Source organism: Vulpes lagopus, chromosome 1 (genome assembly GCF_018345385.1).
Source record: "Vulpes lagopus strain Blue_001 chromosome 1, ASM1834538v1, whole genome shotgun sequence".
NCBI lineage: Eukaryota > Metazoa > Chordata > Mammalia > Carnivora > Canidae > Vulpes > Vulpes lagopus.
In genome coordinates, this window is record NC_054824.1 from 154,185,131 (window position 1) to 154,201,690 (window position 16,560).

The window sequence follows — 16,560 nt, forward strand, 5'->3', positions numbered from 1 at the left end:
ACTTTTTTTCAATAAATACAGGAGAGTACTGCAAAATGTATTTGCTCTTTCTCATGATTAACTTGATAACATTTTCTTTTCTCTAGCTTACTTTATTGTGAGAAAACAGTATATAATGTGTATGACATTAAAAAATATGTGTCGACTACCTTGGGAAGACGGCAGAGTAGGAGGACCCTAAGCTCACCTCATTCCACGTTTACAACTGGATAACATTCACTTCCAAGTAAATAAACCAGAAAGCTATCTGAAGCTAGCATAACACACCCCACAATAAATGTAGAGATGAAGCTGTATCTGAGAGGTTAGGAAGGACAGAAAGGGTGGTCTGGAGCTGCCCGCAAGAGGAGGGCACTGTGGGCGCAGACAGGGGAAAGCACCAGGGAGACCACACAGGAAAAACAAAACCCTATAACGTCTGGCCTTGAAATCCAGAGGGGCTGAATTCCAGAGTTTGTATAACCAGCGAGACTTGGAGCCTGGAACTTTAAAGTTAGCTGACTCAGCACTGGGCGAGCCTGAAGGGCTTGAGATAGCCTGGTCCCTGCCCTTAAAGAGACAACAGCCCTTGGAGAGACAACATAGAAGTGACAGTTTGCACAATCGGAGGGAGATACCTTTTTACAGATTTTGGAGCATGTTGGGGGACTTCTCCAAGGAAAAAAGGAACTGGCAGTTTCCATTTTCTTCCCCTGCCCCCTAGCATAAACACAGAGGCATCTGCAGGAGGTGGTGCAGGAGCACAGCACTTGCTACCTGATGGATTGCAGTATATCCCGCCCATGAATTCTCCTGAGGACTGCCTACTCCAAGCCTGCCGGCCTCAGCCCTGGGATCAACACAAATTTTATTAATGTGTGCATGCACTCTGCCCAGCCAGTGCCTCCACACATCATACCCCTACAGCTATTGTGTTTCAGATGATCCAGCCTGGGATTCAGTGCAAATTTGGTGGTGCCACATAGGTGCACCCTGCCCAGCTGCCCCCCACAAAGACACTGTGCACCCCTAGCCACGGTCACCATCACTCATGGCCACCAGGCTGTGGAGGATATGGCCTAGGACTAGCAGTTTAGTGCAAATTTTCTAATACTTGATGGTTACCAGGGGGCAGATTGGTGGAGCAATGGGTGAAATAGGTGATGGAGATTAAGAAGTGTACTTGTGATGAGCACCAGGTGTGGTATGGAAGTGTTGAATCACTATACTATATACCTGAAAATAATATTACATTGTATGTTAACTAACCAGAATTTAAATAAAAATTTTAAAAATTGTTTCTAATACTGCTGCCTCACCCCCAGGCCCTTCTGCGATTATGCCCCCTCAAAGCCAGTCTTCCTGGGTCTCACTAACATCACAGAGAGCAAGCACAGCCCACAATAGGCAGAGAGTCAGTGCAAACATCTGGACTGAAAGGCAAAGCTACCCAGACACAATAGCATGATGCAAGCAACACACATAGGAGACTCCCCTGAAGTGCCATGTTCTAGTGAACAGAGGATACTACCCTGCAGGGCACTACAGAACCTCCTCTTCATAAAGCCACTACTTTTAAAAGCAGAAGATGTAGCGGACTTTCCTAACACAGAGAAACAGACACAGAGAGGTAGACAAAATGAGGAGACAGAGAAACATGTCCCAGGTTAAAGAACAAGACAAAATCACAATACGAAATCTAAGCAAAACAGAAATGAGTAATATGCCTGATAGAGAATTTAAAGTAATGATTATAAAGATATACACTGGATTTCAGAAAAGGGTGGAGGATATCAGTGATATCCTTGACAAAGAGATTTAAAAAAATAACATATCAGAGATGAAGAATTCAATGAATGAAATAAAAAATATAGATTGAATACATAGTAGGCTATAGGAATGTATCAGTGACCTGGAAGAGAAAGTAATGGTCAAGCTGAAGAGGTGAGAAACAAATACTACATAATGAGATTGATTTAGAGAGCTCAGTGCCTCCATCAAACATAATAACATTTGCATCATAAGGATCTGAGAATGAGAAGAGAGACAGAAAAGGTACCTGAAGAAATAGCTGAAAAATTCCTGATTTCTGGGGATGGAAACAAATTCAACAAATTCAATCCAAGGAGGACCACCCCAGGTAATTGAAATTGAAAAAAAAAAGTAGTGACAAGGAAAGAATTTTAAATGCTGCAAAAGAAGACACTTATATACAAAAGAAATTTTGTAAGGCTATAAGCTGTGACAGATGAAAAAAACAAGACTCATCTATATGTTGCCTACAAGAAACTATTTTAGACTTAAAGACAACTGCAGATTGAAAGTGAGGTGATGGAGAAACATTTATCATGCAAATGGATGTCAAAAAGAAAGCCAGAGTAGCAAGACTTACATCAGACTTTAAAACAAAGTCTGATATTTCCCACACATTTCAGAAAGGGAGACAGAACATAAAGACTCCTAACTCTGGGAAACGAACTAGGGGTGGTGGAAGGGGAGGAGGGCGGGAGGTGGGGGTGAATGGGTGACGGGCACTGAGGGGGGCACTTGACGGGATGAGCACTGGGTGTTATTCTGTATGTTGGTAAATTGAACACCAATAAAAAATTCATTTATTAAAAAAAAAGTCTGTAAAAAGAGACAAAAAAGGATACTATATAATCATAAAGAAGACAATCCAACAAGAAGATATAACAATTGTAAATATACATGCACCCAACATGGAAGCACCCAAACACATAAAACAGTTAATAACAAACATAAAGGAACTAATCAATAGTAATACAATAACCGTAGGGGACTTTAACACCCCACTTACATTGATGGACACATTACCCAAACAGAAAATCAACAAGGAAACAGTGGCTTTGAGTGACACACTGGGCAGATGGATTTAACAGATACATTTAGAACATTCCATCCTAAAACATTAGAATATTTATTCTTTTCAAGTGCATATGGAACACTCTCCAGAATAGATCACATACTAGCCCACAAAACAAGCCCAAAAACTCAAAAATATATTGAAGTTATACATGCATCTTTTCTGACCAGAACACTATGAAACTAGAAATCAACCACAAGACAAAATCTGGAAAGACCACAAATACATGAAGGTTAAATAACATGCTACTAAACAATGAATGGGTCAATCAAAAAACCAAAGAAGAAATTTTAAAAAGTACATAGAAAAGAAGAGAAAAAAAATAAAAAGCACATGGAAACAAATGAAAATGAAAACACAATGGTCTGAAACCTTTGGGATGCAGCAAAAGCAGCTTTAAGAGGGAAGTTTATAGCAATACAGGCCTACCTCAAAAGACAAGAAAAATCTTGTTTAACTAATGTTGTTAGTTAAACAACCTAACCTTACACCTAAAGGAGGTAGGAAAAAGAACAGCAAATAAAACCCCAAATCAGCAGAAGGAAGGAAATAATAAAACTTAGAGCAGAAATAAATAAAATACAAACTAAAAACAACAACAACAAAAACCAGTAGAACAAATCAATGAAACTAGGATCTGGTTATTTAAAAAGATCAACAAAATTGATCAATTGCTAGCCAGAATCATCAACAAAAGAGAAGAGAAAGAGAGAGCAAGGACTCAAATAAACAAAATCACAAATGAAAGAGGAGAAATAACAATCAACATCACAGAAATACAAACAATTGTAAGAATATTATGAAAAACTACATGCCAACAAATTAGACAACTGAGAAAGGCTAAAATCATATGATCATTTCAATAGACATACAAAAAGCATTTGTCAAAGTACAACAACCCATTCATGATAAAAGCCCTCAACAAAGTAAGTTGTGAGGGAACATGCTTCAACATAATAAAGGCGATATATTGGAAACCCACAGCAAGTATCAAACTCAACATGGAAAATCTGAAAACTTTCCCTACGGTCAGGAACAAGACAAGGGTATGCACTCTCACCACTTTTATTCAACATAGTACTGAGAGTCCTAGCCATAGGAATCAAACAACAAGAAGAAATAAAAGACATCCAAATTGGTAAGGAAGAAGTAAAACTTTCACTATTTGCAGGGGACATGATACTATACATTAAAAACCCTAAAGACTCCACCAGAAAAACTGCTAGAACTGATAAATTAATTCAGTACAGTCACAGGATAGAAAATCAATGTGCAGAAATCTTTTGCACATCTACACATTAATAATGAAACAGAAGAAAGAGACATTAAAAAATCAATCCCATGTACAATTACACCCCAATAATAAGATACTTAGAAATAAACTTATTCAAAGAGGTAAAAGACTTGTACTCTGAGAACTATGAAACATTGATGAAAGAAACTGAAGACAATGCAAAGAAATGGAAATACATTCCATGCTCATGGATTGGAAGAACAATTATTGTTAAAATGTCTATACTACCCAAAGCAATCTACAGATTGAATGCAGTCAAATACTATCAAAATACTGACAGCATTTTTCACAGAACTAGAACAAACCATCTTGAAATTTATACAGAATCACAAGAAACCCAGAATAGCCAAAGTGATTTTGAAAAAGAAAAACAAAGCTGGAGGTATCACAATTCCAGGTTTCAAGTTATATTACAAAGCTATAGTAATCAAGAGAGTATGGTACTGGCACAAAAATAGACACATAGATCAATGGAACAGAATAGAGAATATGGAAATAAACCTGCAATTATATGGTCAATTAATCTCTGACAAAACAGGAAAGAATATCCAATAGGAAAAAGGAAGTCTCTTCAACAATTGGTGTTGGGAAAACTGGACAGCCACATGCAAAAGATGAAACTGGGTCACTTCCTTATGCCATATACAAAAATAAATTCAAAATGGATTGAAGACCCATATGTAAATCCTGGAAACATAAAAATCCTAGAATAGAGCTCAGACAGTAATTTCTCTGACATTCGCCATTAGCAACATTTTCTAATATGTTTCCTGAGCAAGGGAAATAAAAACAAAAATAAATGATTGGAACTACATCAAAACAAAAAAGAATCTGCACAGCAAAATAACATCAAAAAAAAAAAAACAACAAAAATCAACCTATTGAATGGGAGGAGATATTTGCAAATGATATTTCTTATACAGGGTTAGTATCCAAAATAGATAAAGAACTTACACAATTCAACACCCCTCAAAAAGAATAATCCAATTAAAATGGGCAGAAGACATGAACAGACATTTCTCCAAAGAAGACATCCAAATGGCCAAGACACATGAGAAAAGCTCAACATCACTGTTCATTAGGGAAATACAAGTCAAAACTACAATGAGACTATCACCTGATACCTGTCAGAATGGCTAAAATGAGAAGCACAAGAAACAAGCATCAGGGAGGATATGGAGCAAAAGGAACCCTCTTACACCATTGGTGGGAATGAAAACTGGTGCAGCTACTGTGGAAAGAAGTATGGAGGTTCCTCAAGAAGTTAAAAATAGAACTACCCTATGATCCAGTAATCACATTACTGTGTATTTACCCCCAAAATTACGAATTCCAATAATGGAATATTATTCACTCATAAAAGAGAATGAAATCTTGCCATTTGCAATGACATGGATGGAGCTAGAGTATAATGCTAAGCAAGATAAGTCAATTAGAGAAAGACAAATACCATACCATTTTCACTCATATGTGGGATTTAAGAAACAAAACAAATGAGCAAAGAAAAGAGAGAGAGAGAGAGAGAGAGGCAAACCAAGAAACAGGCTCTTAACTATAGAGAACTAATAGTCACCGGGGCGGGGGGAGGTTGGTGGGAGGATGGGTGAAACAGGTGATGGGGATTAAGGAGTGCACTTGGTTAATGAATCACTAGGTGATGCATAGAATTGTTGAATCACAATATTGTACACCTGAAACTAATATAACACTGTAGGTTAAGCATACTTAAATTAAATCAAGTTTAAAAATGTGTGTAAGGGACGCCTGGGTGGCTCAGCAGTTGAGCGTCTGCCTTTGAGGGCATGATCCCAGGGTTCTGGGATCAAGTCCCACATCAGGCTTCCTGCATGGAGCCTGCTTCTCCCTCTGCCTAAGTCCCTGCCTCTCTCTCTCTGTGTCTTTCATGAATAAATAAATAAAATCTTTTAAAAATAAAAATATTTGTTAATCAACTGTTTGTTATGGATAAGGCTTCCCAGCACAGCTATTAAAAGCTAAGTTTGGGGGGAGTCAAAAGTTAAGTTAGAAGTGGATTTTTGACCATACAAGGTTGGTACCCCTAACCCTATGTTGCTCAAGGGTCAACTGTACTTAAAAGAATAGGAATAAAGGACATGAGTGACATTCCTCAGGAAATGTCGGCTTACTACTTAATGTAAAAAATGAGGCCTTACTCCCATTTCGCTATGCCACTCTTGTCTCACATAATGCTCCTACCTTTCCCTTGTTCTGTGTACCTCTCTGTTATTTGGGCAGTGCCACTCCTTCCTGATGAAGCGCTGTTGGCTTGAGTCCCAATCCCAACTCCAATCCTGAAGGAAAGAAGCACGTTTAAAAACCTGGCACACATAAAGAGTCCCTAACCACTACCTCTAGCCATAAAATTCTGCTGCCAGGACATTCTTCATCTAACAAGACATAGCCATGAGAATGATGCAATTTCTAATGTCTGGGGAATAGGTATTGGATACCAAATTATGAATTGGGTGTCTAATCAAGGCTAGAAACTTTAAATTTTATGTTTGAAAGTTCAGCAAAAAGGTTTGAGAGTTATCCAAATATTTACATCTTGTAGTTTTTTGCTTTCTGTTTTTGTTTTGTGGTGGTGTATATTTTTTTCTAATTTTTGTTTTATTTGAGGAGCCAAACAATATACAACTTGTGTTCCCATAAGCACCGCATGTTTGTTTTTCCATGTGTTGGAAGGCACTCTATTGATGGGGTCTATTTCTAGATTTATCCTGGAATTCTGTAAACTAAATATTAAAATTCTTAATTCTCACCCTTTGCTTGAAAAAAGAAATAAGCTCTCTAAGAATATACTGACAAGTTACAGATAGCGTTTACCAAGTGATATGAAATAACCAGTATAATGGAGCCCAATTTAGATTAATTGAATTCTATTGTAATATGGCTTATTATAACATGGCTTAAACATATTGCCAGTTTCTGAATCCAAAAGCCTAAAACCAACAGGAAAATCTCATTCATTAGCCTGTAAGGAGTGAGTTGGCCCTGGGATCCACTGCATGGATTAGAAAGTGATGTTAATCTCTGGAAAATTTACCTTATATGATAGGATTATAGTTATAAATTAGAAACATTTACATAAAGTCAACGAGGGCTGTATGAAGTAACTCCAAAATTGAAATGAATGGGGTTTTTCATGAGAATTACCAAAATGGGCCATTGTGAAATAAAAAGCCCAGTGTTACTGTAACAGTCAGACCACCATAGGAGAAAATGTGTCCAGTGGCCTACAGACCACCCTGACATATTTTTTCCCTTTCTTCATTCTATAACAGATGAGTAACTTTGGCTTCCCACCCTTACAAGTCTCCATAGTGTGAGAATTTTCCAGATCTTCCCCGTGAACAGTATCTGATTGAGTTGCTATAATGATGTGCAAGCATCATAAATTACCCAAAGCATATTGTCTCTTGATTCAATGGAATTGACCATATAGGTGTTTCATTTGATAATTGAAATGAGACACATTCCCAAAATTATAAAATATTTCTGTATTGACTTACTTTTCAAAATTATACAAAATCCAAAAGATCCAAAGGAAATAACAGTGAAGAGGTCTTTCTCTCACCTATTCCACAGCTCACCAGTGTCCCTTCTCTAGAAGCAGCTCATATTAGCAGTTTATCGTGACTGCCTCCAGAGATCACCTATGTAAGTTAGTTTCTGGATTCAGTAATCACATTGCCCCCATTTTTACATAAAGTGGAGTGCACTATACAGTTTTGCTTCTTGTTTTTTTTTCCACACCAAAATGACAGTTATAATTTTTTCATGGATTCTTTTCTCTAACAAAATGTTGTACATCTTTAAAACAGTACATAAGGTGCCCCACATTCTTGCCTTTTTAAAGCCTGCGTATTACCTCTTTATTTAGAATTTCCACTATTTTGCTGTTACAAATATTTATTGTCACTTTCTAATATTTTAATACATAGTTGGGCCAGTTCCTCCTTCTACTGTTCTCCCCGCCCCCCAAAAAAACCTTCATGACAGTTCTTGTTTATTTTAACATATAAAATTTAAAGTCAGCTTTTTCATTTCTTGCTGTCTTCACACCCCAAAATATTCTGTTGATTAATTGGATTTCATTAAATTTAAAGATTCATTTAGGGTGGACTGATATTGCTGATCATACACCTTTTTATTTTTCATGTTTCTCTCAGTTATCTTCATATAGATCTCACATATTATTTATTTAGTTTTATTTATTTTTTGTTTTTTAAAAGATTTTACTTATTTATTCATGAGAGAGACAGAGAGAGAGGCAGAGATACAGGCACAGGGAGAAGCAGGCTCCCTGCGGGGAGAGGACGTGGGACTCAATCCTAGGTCTCCAGGATCAGGCCCCGGGCTGAAGGCCGTACTAAACTGCTGAGCCACCCAGGCTGTCCTCACATATTATTTATTAAATTCATTCCATGCTATTCACCCTTTTTGGTCGCTATTTAAGTGGGGGATTTTCCCAATTATATCTTCCAACTGAACATCGTTTGTATACATTAAAGTTATATATATAACATACATATATGTTAATTTTTTCCTAGTTAATTCACCACATTCTGTTATTGTTCCCAATAAATTTTTGTCTGATTATTTTGTTTTCTGAGTATGTAATCTGATAAAGAGCAAATAAAAATTATTTTTACCTGCACGTTTTCAATTTTATTCTTTTAATTTTTTTCTTATCAGAAGAGTGATAAATAGAAATGGTGAAAATGGACATCTGGTCATGTTGCTAATTCTTAATGGGAACATTCCTAATGCTCTCATTATGGTCAAAACTGACTTTGCCTTGAGGTATTTGATCTTTTTTTTTTTTTTTAACAAATCTTTTTTTTTTTTAATTTTTATTTATTTATGATAGTCACAGAGAGATAGAGAGAGAGGCAGAGGCACAGGCAGAGGGAGAAGCAGGCTCCATGCACCGGGAGCCCGACGTGGGATTCGATCCCGGGTCTCCAGGATCACGCCCTGGGCCAAAGGCAGGCGCCAAACCGCTGCGCCACCCAGGGATCCCGAGGTATTTGATCTTTGAAAGACATATTTACATCATTCAGCTTCTTTCATCAAAATTTATGTTGAATGCATAAATGATTTTTTAGAAGTTGGAGGAACTCACATAATTTTTCACCACACATAAATATTATTTTCAAATACATACATAATAACATACAATGTGATACACATATGATCGTCCCAGTACTCCAAAAATAAACCCCACTTCTTTGTGGTCCTTCTTGTGTTTGCTAGTATTTTACTCTTTATTTTTGTAGTACTACTTATAAATATGTTGGTCTATTTTCAAATAATTTTTAACGGGGTTAAGCTCACCAGCTATTGGCCGGAGATGTATGTTGGAGAGAGGATTGGGCTGTGTTTCAAGCTAGCAAATATTTCATGATGCAGTAATATGGAGAGGATGACTTATTCTTGCACTTAGTACTCCAATTCAGAGTAATTTTCTCCACCTTGTTGTATTGGTAGACATCTTACTACAAATCGGATTTGTCTGCCTCATTGGTCATTTAGGTCTCCTCCTTGCTTTTAAAAAAAATAAACCTGGGGCAGCCCGGGTGGCTCAGCGGTTTAGCGCCACCTTCAGCCCAGGGCCTGATCCTGGAGACCGGGGATGGAGTCCCACGTCGGGCTCCCTGCATGGAGCCTGCTTCTCCCTCTGCCTGTGTCTCTGCCTCTCTCTCTCTGTGTCTCTCATGAATAAATAAAATCTTTAAACATAATAAAATAAAATAAAATAAAATAAAATAAAATAAAATAAAATAAAATAAAATAAAATAAAATAAAATAAAATAAAAAATAAACCTTATATAGGGAGGCTTCTTATACCAACTGGTCTACCAAGGTCCATTTGGCAAACATAGCATTCTGAGGTGGCACCTAAGACCTCATCTTGGAGAAGACTTTCCTGGCTTTTTCTGAGATCTGCCTCCATGAGCATCCCTTCTCTGCCTCCTTCCATACCCACACATTTGGAAGATCTTCCATGTAATTTGTGGTTTGGGTTTTCAATACCTCTAATTTTAATCAAAGATGAAGTTTGTGTTTTTGCTCCTTATTGCTTTGGGATGATTTCTGAGAAGAGAAAGGGTAAATATTCCCTTTATCACACCATTTTAAAACTTAAACCTCTTCCTATTGCTTTTGATTATATAATACACAAGACGCATTTCGTGGAAAACAAAAATTAAAAAATAACAGCCTCTCAAAGTCTGAGTTCGCTGATTGGCTGGGAAGTGAAAGTGATCATGACAGATGGATGTAACATGAGGAAGGAAGGATTGCATAGGATTCCAGGGTTGCAAGGAAGGGTTGCATAGGATTCCAGAGCATGGTCCTGGCAATTTCTTTTCTTCCCTAGTCCTCCTACGTAGCATCTAGTCACTCTTTTCTTACCATACTTTGTTTTGTTTTGATTTTTCTTGCTTTTCTGGCCTTTAGTTGAATGGATAGTTTAATTCCCTCTTTGTTTTTAATTATTTCCATTATTTTAAAGAATACCCTAAATTTTTCATTTATATTTAATTTCATATTTTTGAAACAAAGTATAAACATATTCAGTGTTTCTATCCTCTGCCTTTTTTTCATCATAGCCCTTAAAGCTTACATAGCACATACACACAGGGTGGCCACAGTTTGTATGGGATGGGTTAGTTTGTGGCATCTTCCTGGCATAAGAGTACCTCTCTGCACCCTCAAGGGTATGCTGATTTGGAAAAAAATTATGACCCAACTAAATTATCATAGCACTTGACATTATTTTTCATGATTTTGTTTTGTTTTGTTTTTTGGTTCCTCACCTAAAATATAAGTTCCATGAAGATAGGAACCTTCACTGTTAGTCCATCACTCCCAAAGCCAACAACAGTTTCTGGCACATATTAGCCACTTATAAATATTTTCTGAATAATATGAATGAGGAGACTAGGCACGCTTGAATTATAGCCTTAATTTCTCCTATTCATCTTCTTACTTAAAATTCTAGTCTCCTTTACAAATAGTTTCGGTATAGTTACTGTTTACAATTTAGAGTTGATCTATTTCACTGATTTCTATACTTTTTGCCATTTCTTACATCCCAACTCTTAACTTTATCTTTTGTCCTCGCTAAAGTGTGCCCTCGAGCAGATCTTTCAGGAAGGTTTTTGGATAGTAAACTTAGTTTTCATATGTCTGAAAATATCTCCTCTTCCATATGAATGATACTTAAACTGGGTATAATGGTCTTGATTTGTTGTTTTCATTACAATATTTGAAGGCAGTATTACCCTTTGTTAATATTTATTGTTGCTGAAGACAAATCTGCTTCCAGTATAATTATCATTCCATTGTATGTGATATGTATTTTTTTCTGGGGGCCTTGAAATTTTGTCTTTATGTGGCTGGAGATTCACTTTGATATTTTTAGGTGCAAATTTATCAGTATTTATCCTGCCTGGAATTTGTTATACATTTTCAAGCAGAGAATTCATGTCTTTCTTTGATTCTCTGAATTCTCAGCCATTCCTCAAGCCATCACCTGGCTGCTCATCACCACTTCCTTTCATTTCTCCTTATGGGATGTTTCTACGATTGGTTTCTCAGTCTATCTGGTATCTAACTCTTCTTACACATTTAAAAATGTCTTCTCTCTCTGTGGTAGGTTCTCAGTGAAATCCTTGGTACTGTCTTCCAAATTACTAATGATCTCTTGAGTCCATCTAGAATTATTGGCTTACATATGTATTTCTATTTCAATGATTATATATTTCAAATTATTTGCAAGTGCTAAACATGGTTATTAACTCATGTAAATTTTGCCCTATTGTTTGCACTTTTGAAAGTGAATTTTTTTTCACTTATTGAATTGATTTCTTCTTTCTTATTGACAATTTTCTTTAAGTGGTTTGGGAAGTGTATTTGCAGACTTGTCATGAGGGGGTATTCATGCTCTTTCTCCCTTAGCTCTCTATATCTAGTCATTTTCTGTCATTTCCATCCATTCCCCATTCAGAACAAATTTTGGTGGGGGGCACTTGGCTCCTGTGTAGCAGTGATATTGGAGATATTGCAGGTATAGACATGGGCCAAGTTAGCCGGCCCAGTTTGCTCGGTGTGGCTTTCTCCTGTTATGACAGTTTGCTCCTATTATGGGTTTGCTCCTGTTATGACTTGCTGCTTTCTTTGCCATACTGTGTGGCATCCGCCATAATTACTTTTTATTGATTCTCACTGATAGTTATTTATTGACTCTCACTCTAGTCCCACATCTCTGGTGGTTAAGTCTAGTTTGGTTTCCCTCCATAAGTGAGGCTTGATTAGCTCACAGTACCCTATAGAGATTCTGCTCTCATTCACCTACACTCCCTCCTCTTCCTTCCTCCTTCCCAGTTTACAACCCCTTCTCCTGTTCCATCAGTTGTCTAGTTCTACTAGTTGGTGGGAAAGGAGTATTAAAACCTCCAACTAGGATAATGGAGTTGTTTCTTCCTTAGTTCTGTCCATTTTTACTTCATTTATTCTAAAGCTGTTATCAATGCATACATATTTATGACTACATCTATTTGTATCTTTCTAATTTGTGTTTTTGTAGGCAGCACAATGTTGTCTTTCAGAAAAAAATAAGAGTGATTATCTCTGCCTCGTAGGCCATTTACACATAAAATAACTATCAATAAGATTGCATTTAAGGATATAATCTTACTGTTTGTCCTGTCCTTTCTAATTCTGTTGTCTCCAATCCTTTTGTCCCCAAGTATTCAAGTATATTTTGAATTCCATTTCAATGTACCTGTTGGCTCTTTAGCTATACTTCTTTCCCTTACATTTTAGTGGCTGCACTAAGGGTTACACTATACATTCTGAGAGTGAATATCCTTACCTTTTCAGTCTATTTGGAACTAATTTTTTTTTTAAGATCTCATTTATCTATTCATGAGAGACACAGAGCGAGAGGCAGAGACAGGCAGAGGGGAGAAGCAGGCTCCCTGCAGGGAGCTGGATGTGGAGCTCCACCCCAGGACCCCGGGATCACAATCTGAGCCAAAGGGAGATGCTCAACCACTGAACCACTCCGGCATCCCTGGAATTAATATTTTACCAGTCCATGTGAAACATAGAAATTTTGCAATTTATTCCCTCATCCTTGACATCCTTTGAAATTGCCTTATGCACTATATTAAATACATTATAAACTCTTTAACAAAATGTTATGTATTTTTTTGCTTTAAGCTGTATTTAAAATAAAAGTAAAAGGACTAGTCTCATATTTTCCTAGGCATTTATTATTTCCAATGCTTGTTCCTTCTTAAAGATGCACATTTTCTTTTGGTATCATTTTCCCTCAACTTAAACTTATCTCAGTGTTCTTGTAGTACATTTCTACTCGTAACAAATAGTTTTTTTTTAAGATTTTATTTATTTATTCATGATAGACATAGAGAGAGAGAGAGAGAGAGAGGCAGAGACACAGGCAGAGGGAGAAGCAGGCTCCATGCAGGGAGCCTGATGTGGAACTCGATCCCAGGATCATGCCCTGGGCCAAAGGCAGGCGCTAAACCGCTGAGCCACCCAGGGATCCCCAGTAGTTTTCTTATAAATTCAAGTATCTTTACTTCACCTTCAGTGGTGAAGTCTGTTTTCATGGGAAATAGAATTCTGGAGGGATCCCTGGGTGGCTCAGCGGTTTAGCGCCTGCCTTTGGCCCAGGGCATGATCCTGGGATCGAGTCCCGCATCAGGCTCCCTGCATAGAGCCTGCTTCTCCCTCTGCCTGTGTCTCTGCCTCTCTCTCTCTCTCTCTCTATGTCTATCATGAATAAATAAATAAAATCTTAAAAAAAAAAAGAATTTTGGTCGACAGGGCCTCTCCCCACCCCCTACTCCCAGGACTTTAAAGATGATGTCATCTGGCCAAAAAGACTGCCTGTTTGGGAGTTTTTAGCCTTTGAGTGCAGTGCTATTACTGACGCCTTCTCTCAGGCCCTTGTTAAGGTTCCACCTTCCCTGTGCCCCAGAACCTACCTTCTTTGTTCACTATCCAGGGCCTTCGAATGATTGCTTTTATAATTTGTTCAGAAGTTCCAGTTACTGTCTGGGGGAATATTGGCATCTTAGAAGCTTACACAGTCATACCAGGAGTAGAACTCCAGAACCCATGTGTTTTGTTGGTTTTTTAAATCTCTTTTCTACACCGCTTCTCTAAAGAAGTTTTAAACAAAACGTCGAATAAGTCAATCCATTATATATTTTTTATTACATTTGTTATTTACAATGGTAGTATGTTTGAAGGGCAAAAGGATGGTGACCATGGAAAGTGTTTCTTTTTGACGTGTTGTTTACTTTGGCTTCTGCAATACTACCTTGTGGTTCTCTGCTTTTAATTCCCTGGTTAATCTTCCTGAGGTTCCTCTTATGACTTATTTCCGTTTTTCTTTTAAACACTGGTTTCAACCTCATCTCAGTGATTTTTAAAAAAAACTTGTTCTAGGTTTCCAAGACAATTTTAACAATCTACCAGATTTCAACTTATCATCCAAATATAGATGAAAATCTCCAGGATTAAACCTCCCTCATGAGTTCATCAATATTTTCCAGCTACTAGAAATATTACTGCATGTCCAGCACACATTATGGATTCTTCATTCCCTTTCAGATCTGAACTTTTCCCTTCTCTTCCTCTATCTATTTATTTATTTATTAAATCAATACATTTTTACTGAGTGCCACATAGTGCTTTTAATGTTACATTTAGTCCTAAAGGAAAAAAGTCTCTTTCTGGATTTAAACTTGAGTGGGTGACAGACTATATATGAATAACTATATAACTCCTTAATATCAGGTGTTCTGAAGAAAATGAAGTAGATTTAAGGAGATAAAGACTTGAGAGTTGCTTTTCTTGTTAGGCTTATCAGAGGTGTCTCTGAGGCACTGACATTTTTGAAGAAACTGGACTGAAGCATTTCCTCCTATCACTTTTGTTGATGCACAAAGCTATATAGTTTGCCAAATAACCCAGTCAAGAAACCAGACTGTCATCTTAAGTTCAATATGCTTTCCTGTTTTTCACGTATAAAGTTTTAAGAAGTTCTCATATATATTTTATCTCCTTAACATATCTTTTCTTCAGCACCAAGTTTCTATCTCTACTACTTTTATCAAGTCCTATTTCTTCCTTTGAGTTGCAATAGTTTCTTTAAAGATGTTCTGGCCTCTGGACTTATATTTCTCAACACTGGTACCAGAATAGCACTTATTATATCAAAACCAGTTCATGTTACCACTTTCAAATAACTTATTAGTTACACAATATACTACATACTTTTTTTCCCTTTTTTTTTCATACTGTTTCTTCTTCTTCTTGGTGTAGAACTAATTCTTCCACAGGTGTGACAGACTATTTTGCACCTGTTTTCCATGCTTTTTTTTTCTCAGTTTGTTACCTCTCTCAGAAGTGCATCATCATCCCCTCCTTACCAACCATTAGGAAAACTTTTAAGACTGTGTTTCAAACAAGCTCTCAGGTGATGTCAATGCTGCTGATTCACTGCCCTACTGAGTAGCAAGGGCATAGATAACTCTAAGATCCTCTTGACCCCAAATCGTCATAAAACTCTACTATAAAATTTGTTTTACTATAAATGTTTTTCCTGTCTCTAGCAACATCTTTTGCCATTCTTTCTTGAACTTTATGCTCTGCTCCCTCCCTCTAATTTGAATTAGGTACAACTCCTAAAAGAAATGATGCTTTCTATGCCTTTAAGCACTATCTTTCCATTTGCAGATTTCTCTTCTCCTCCCTTCACTTGCCTAATACCCACTCATCCCTCTAGATTTAGCTTTTTGTGCTCTCGTTCATCATTGTTTTTAAAGTAGACTCCACTACCAACATGGGGCTTGAACTTATAATCCTGAGATCAAGGGTCGCATGCTCTACCAACTGAGCCAGCTAGGCACCTCAGCTTTTTGTGCTCTCTGAATTAGACATTACAGTGAACATAATTGTTGCTTTATACTCTTCCCCTCCTCCCAACTTGCTGAAGATCTTTGAGACATTAATATCACCATGCCTTCTTGACACAGTAGATGATAAGCCAATGTACAGCTGATAAAAGAGTTTATATTGAAAAATGATCAGACCTAAACACAAAGCTTACCTTATGAAGAAAACTCTTTTCATGCTTCTCCATTAGCAGAGTGCTTAGTTTTCATTTTTTCTATTTCCTCTTCTATATACATCCCATGTGCACCACAATTTTCCCCTTTTCCCCAATAGCCCTTCACCACTTAATCTATATCCAATGAATTTTTGCATCTAACTTTTAACTTTTGGAAAAAGGATTTCTCAAATATTAATATATTTCTGCTCATAAGCGGGAAGT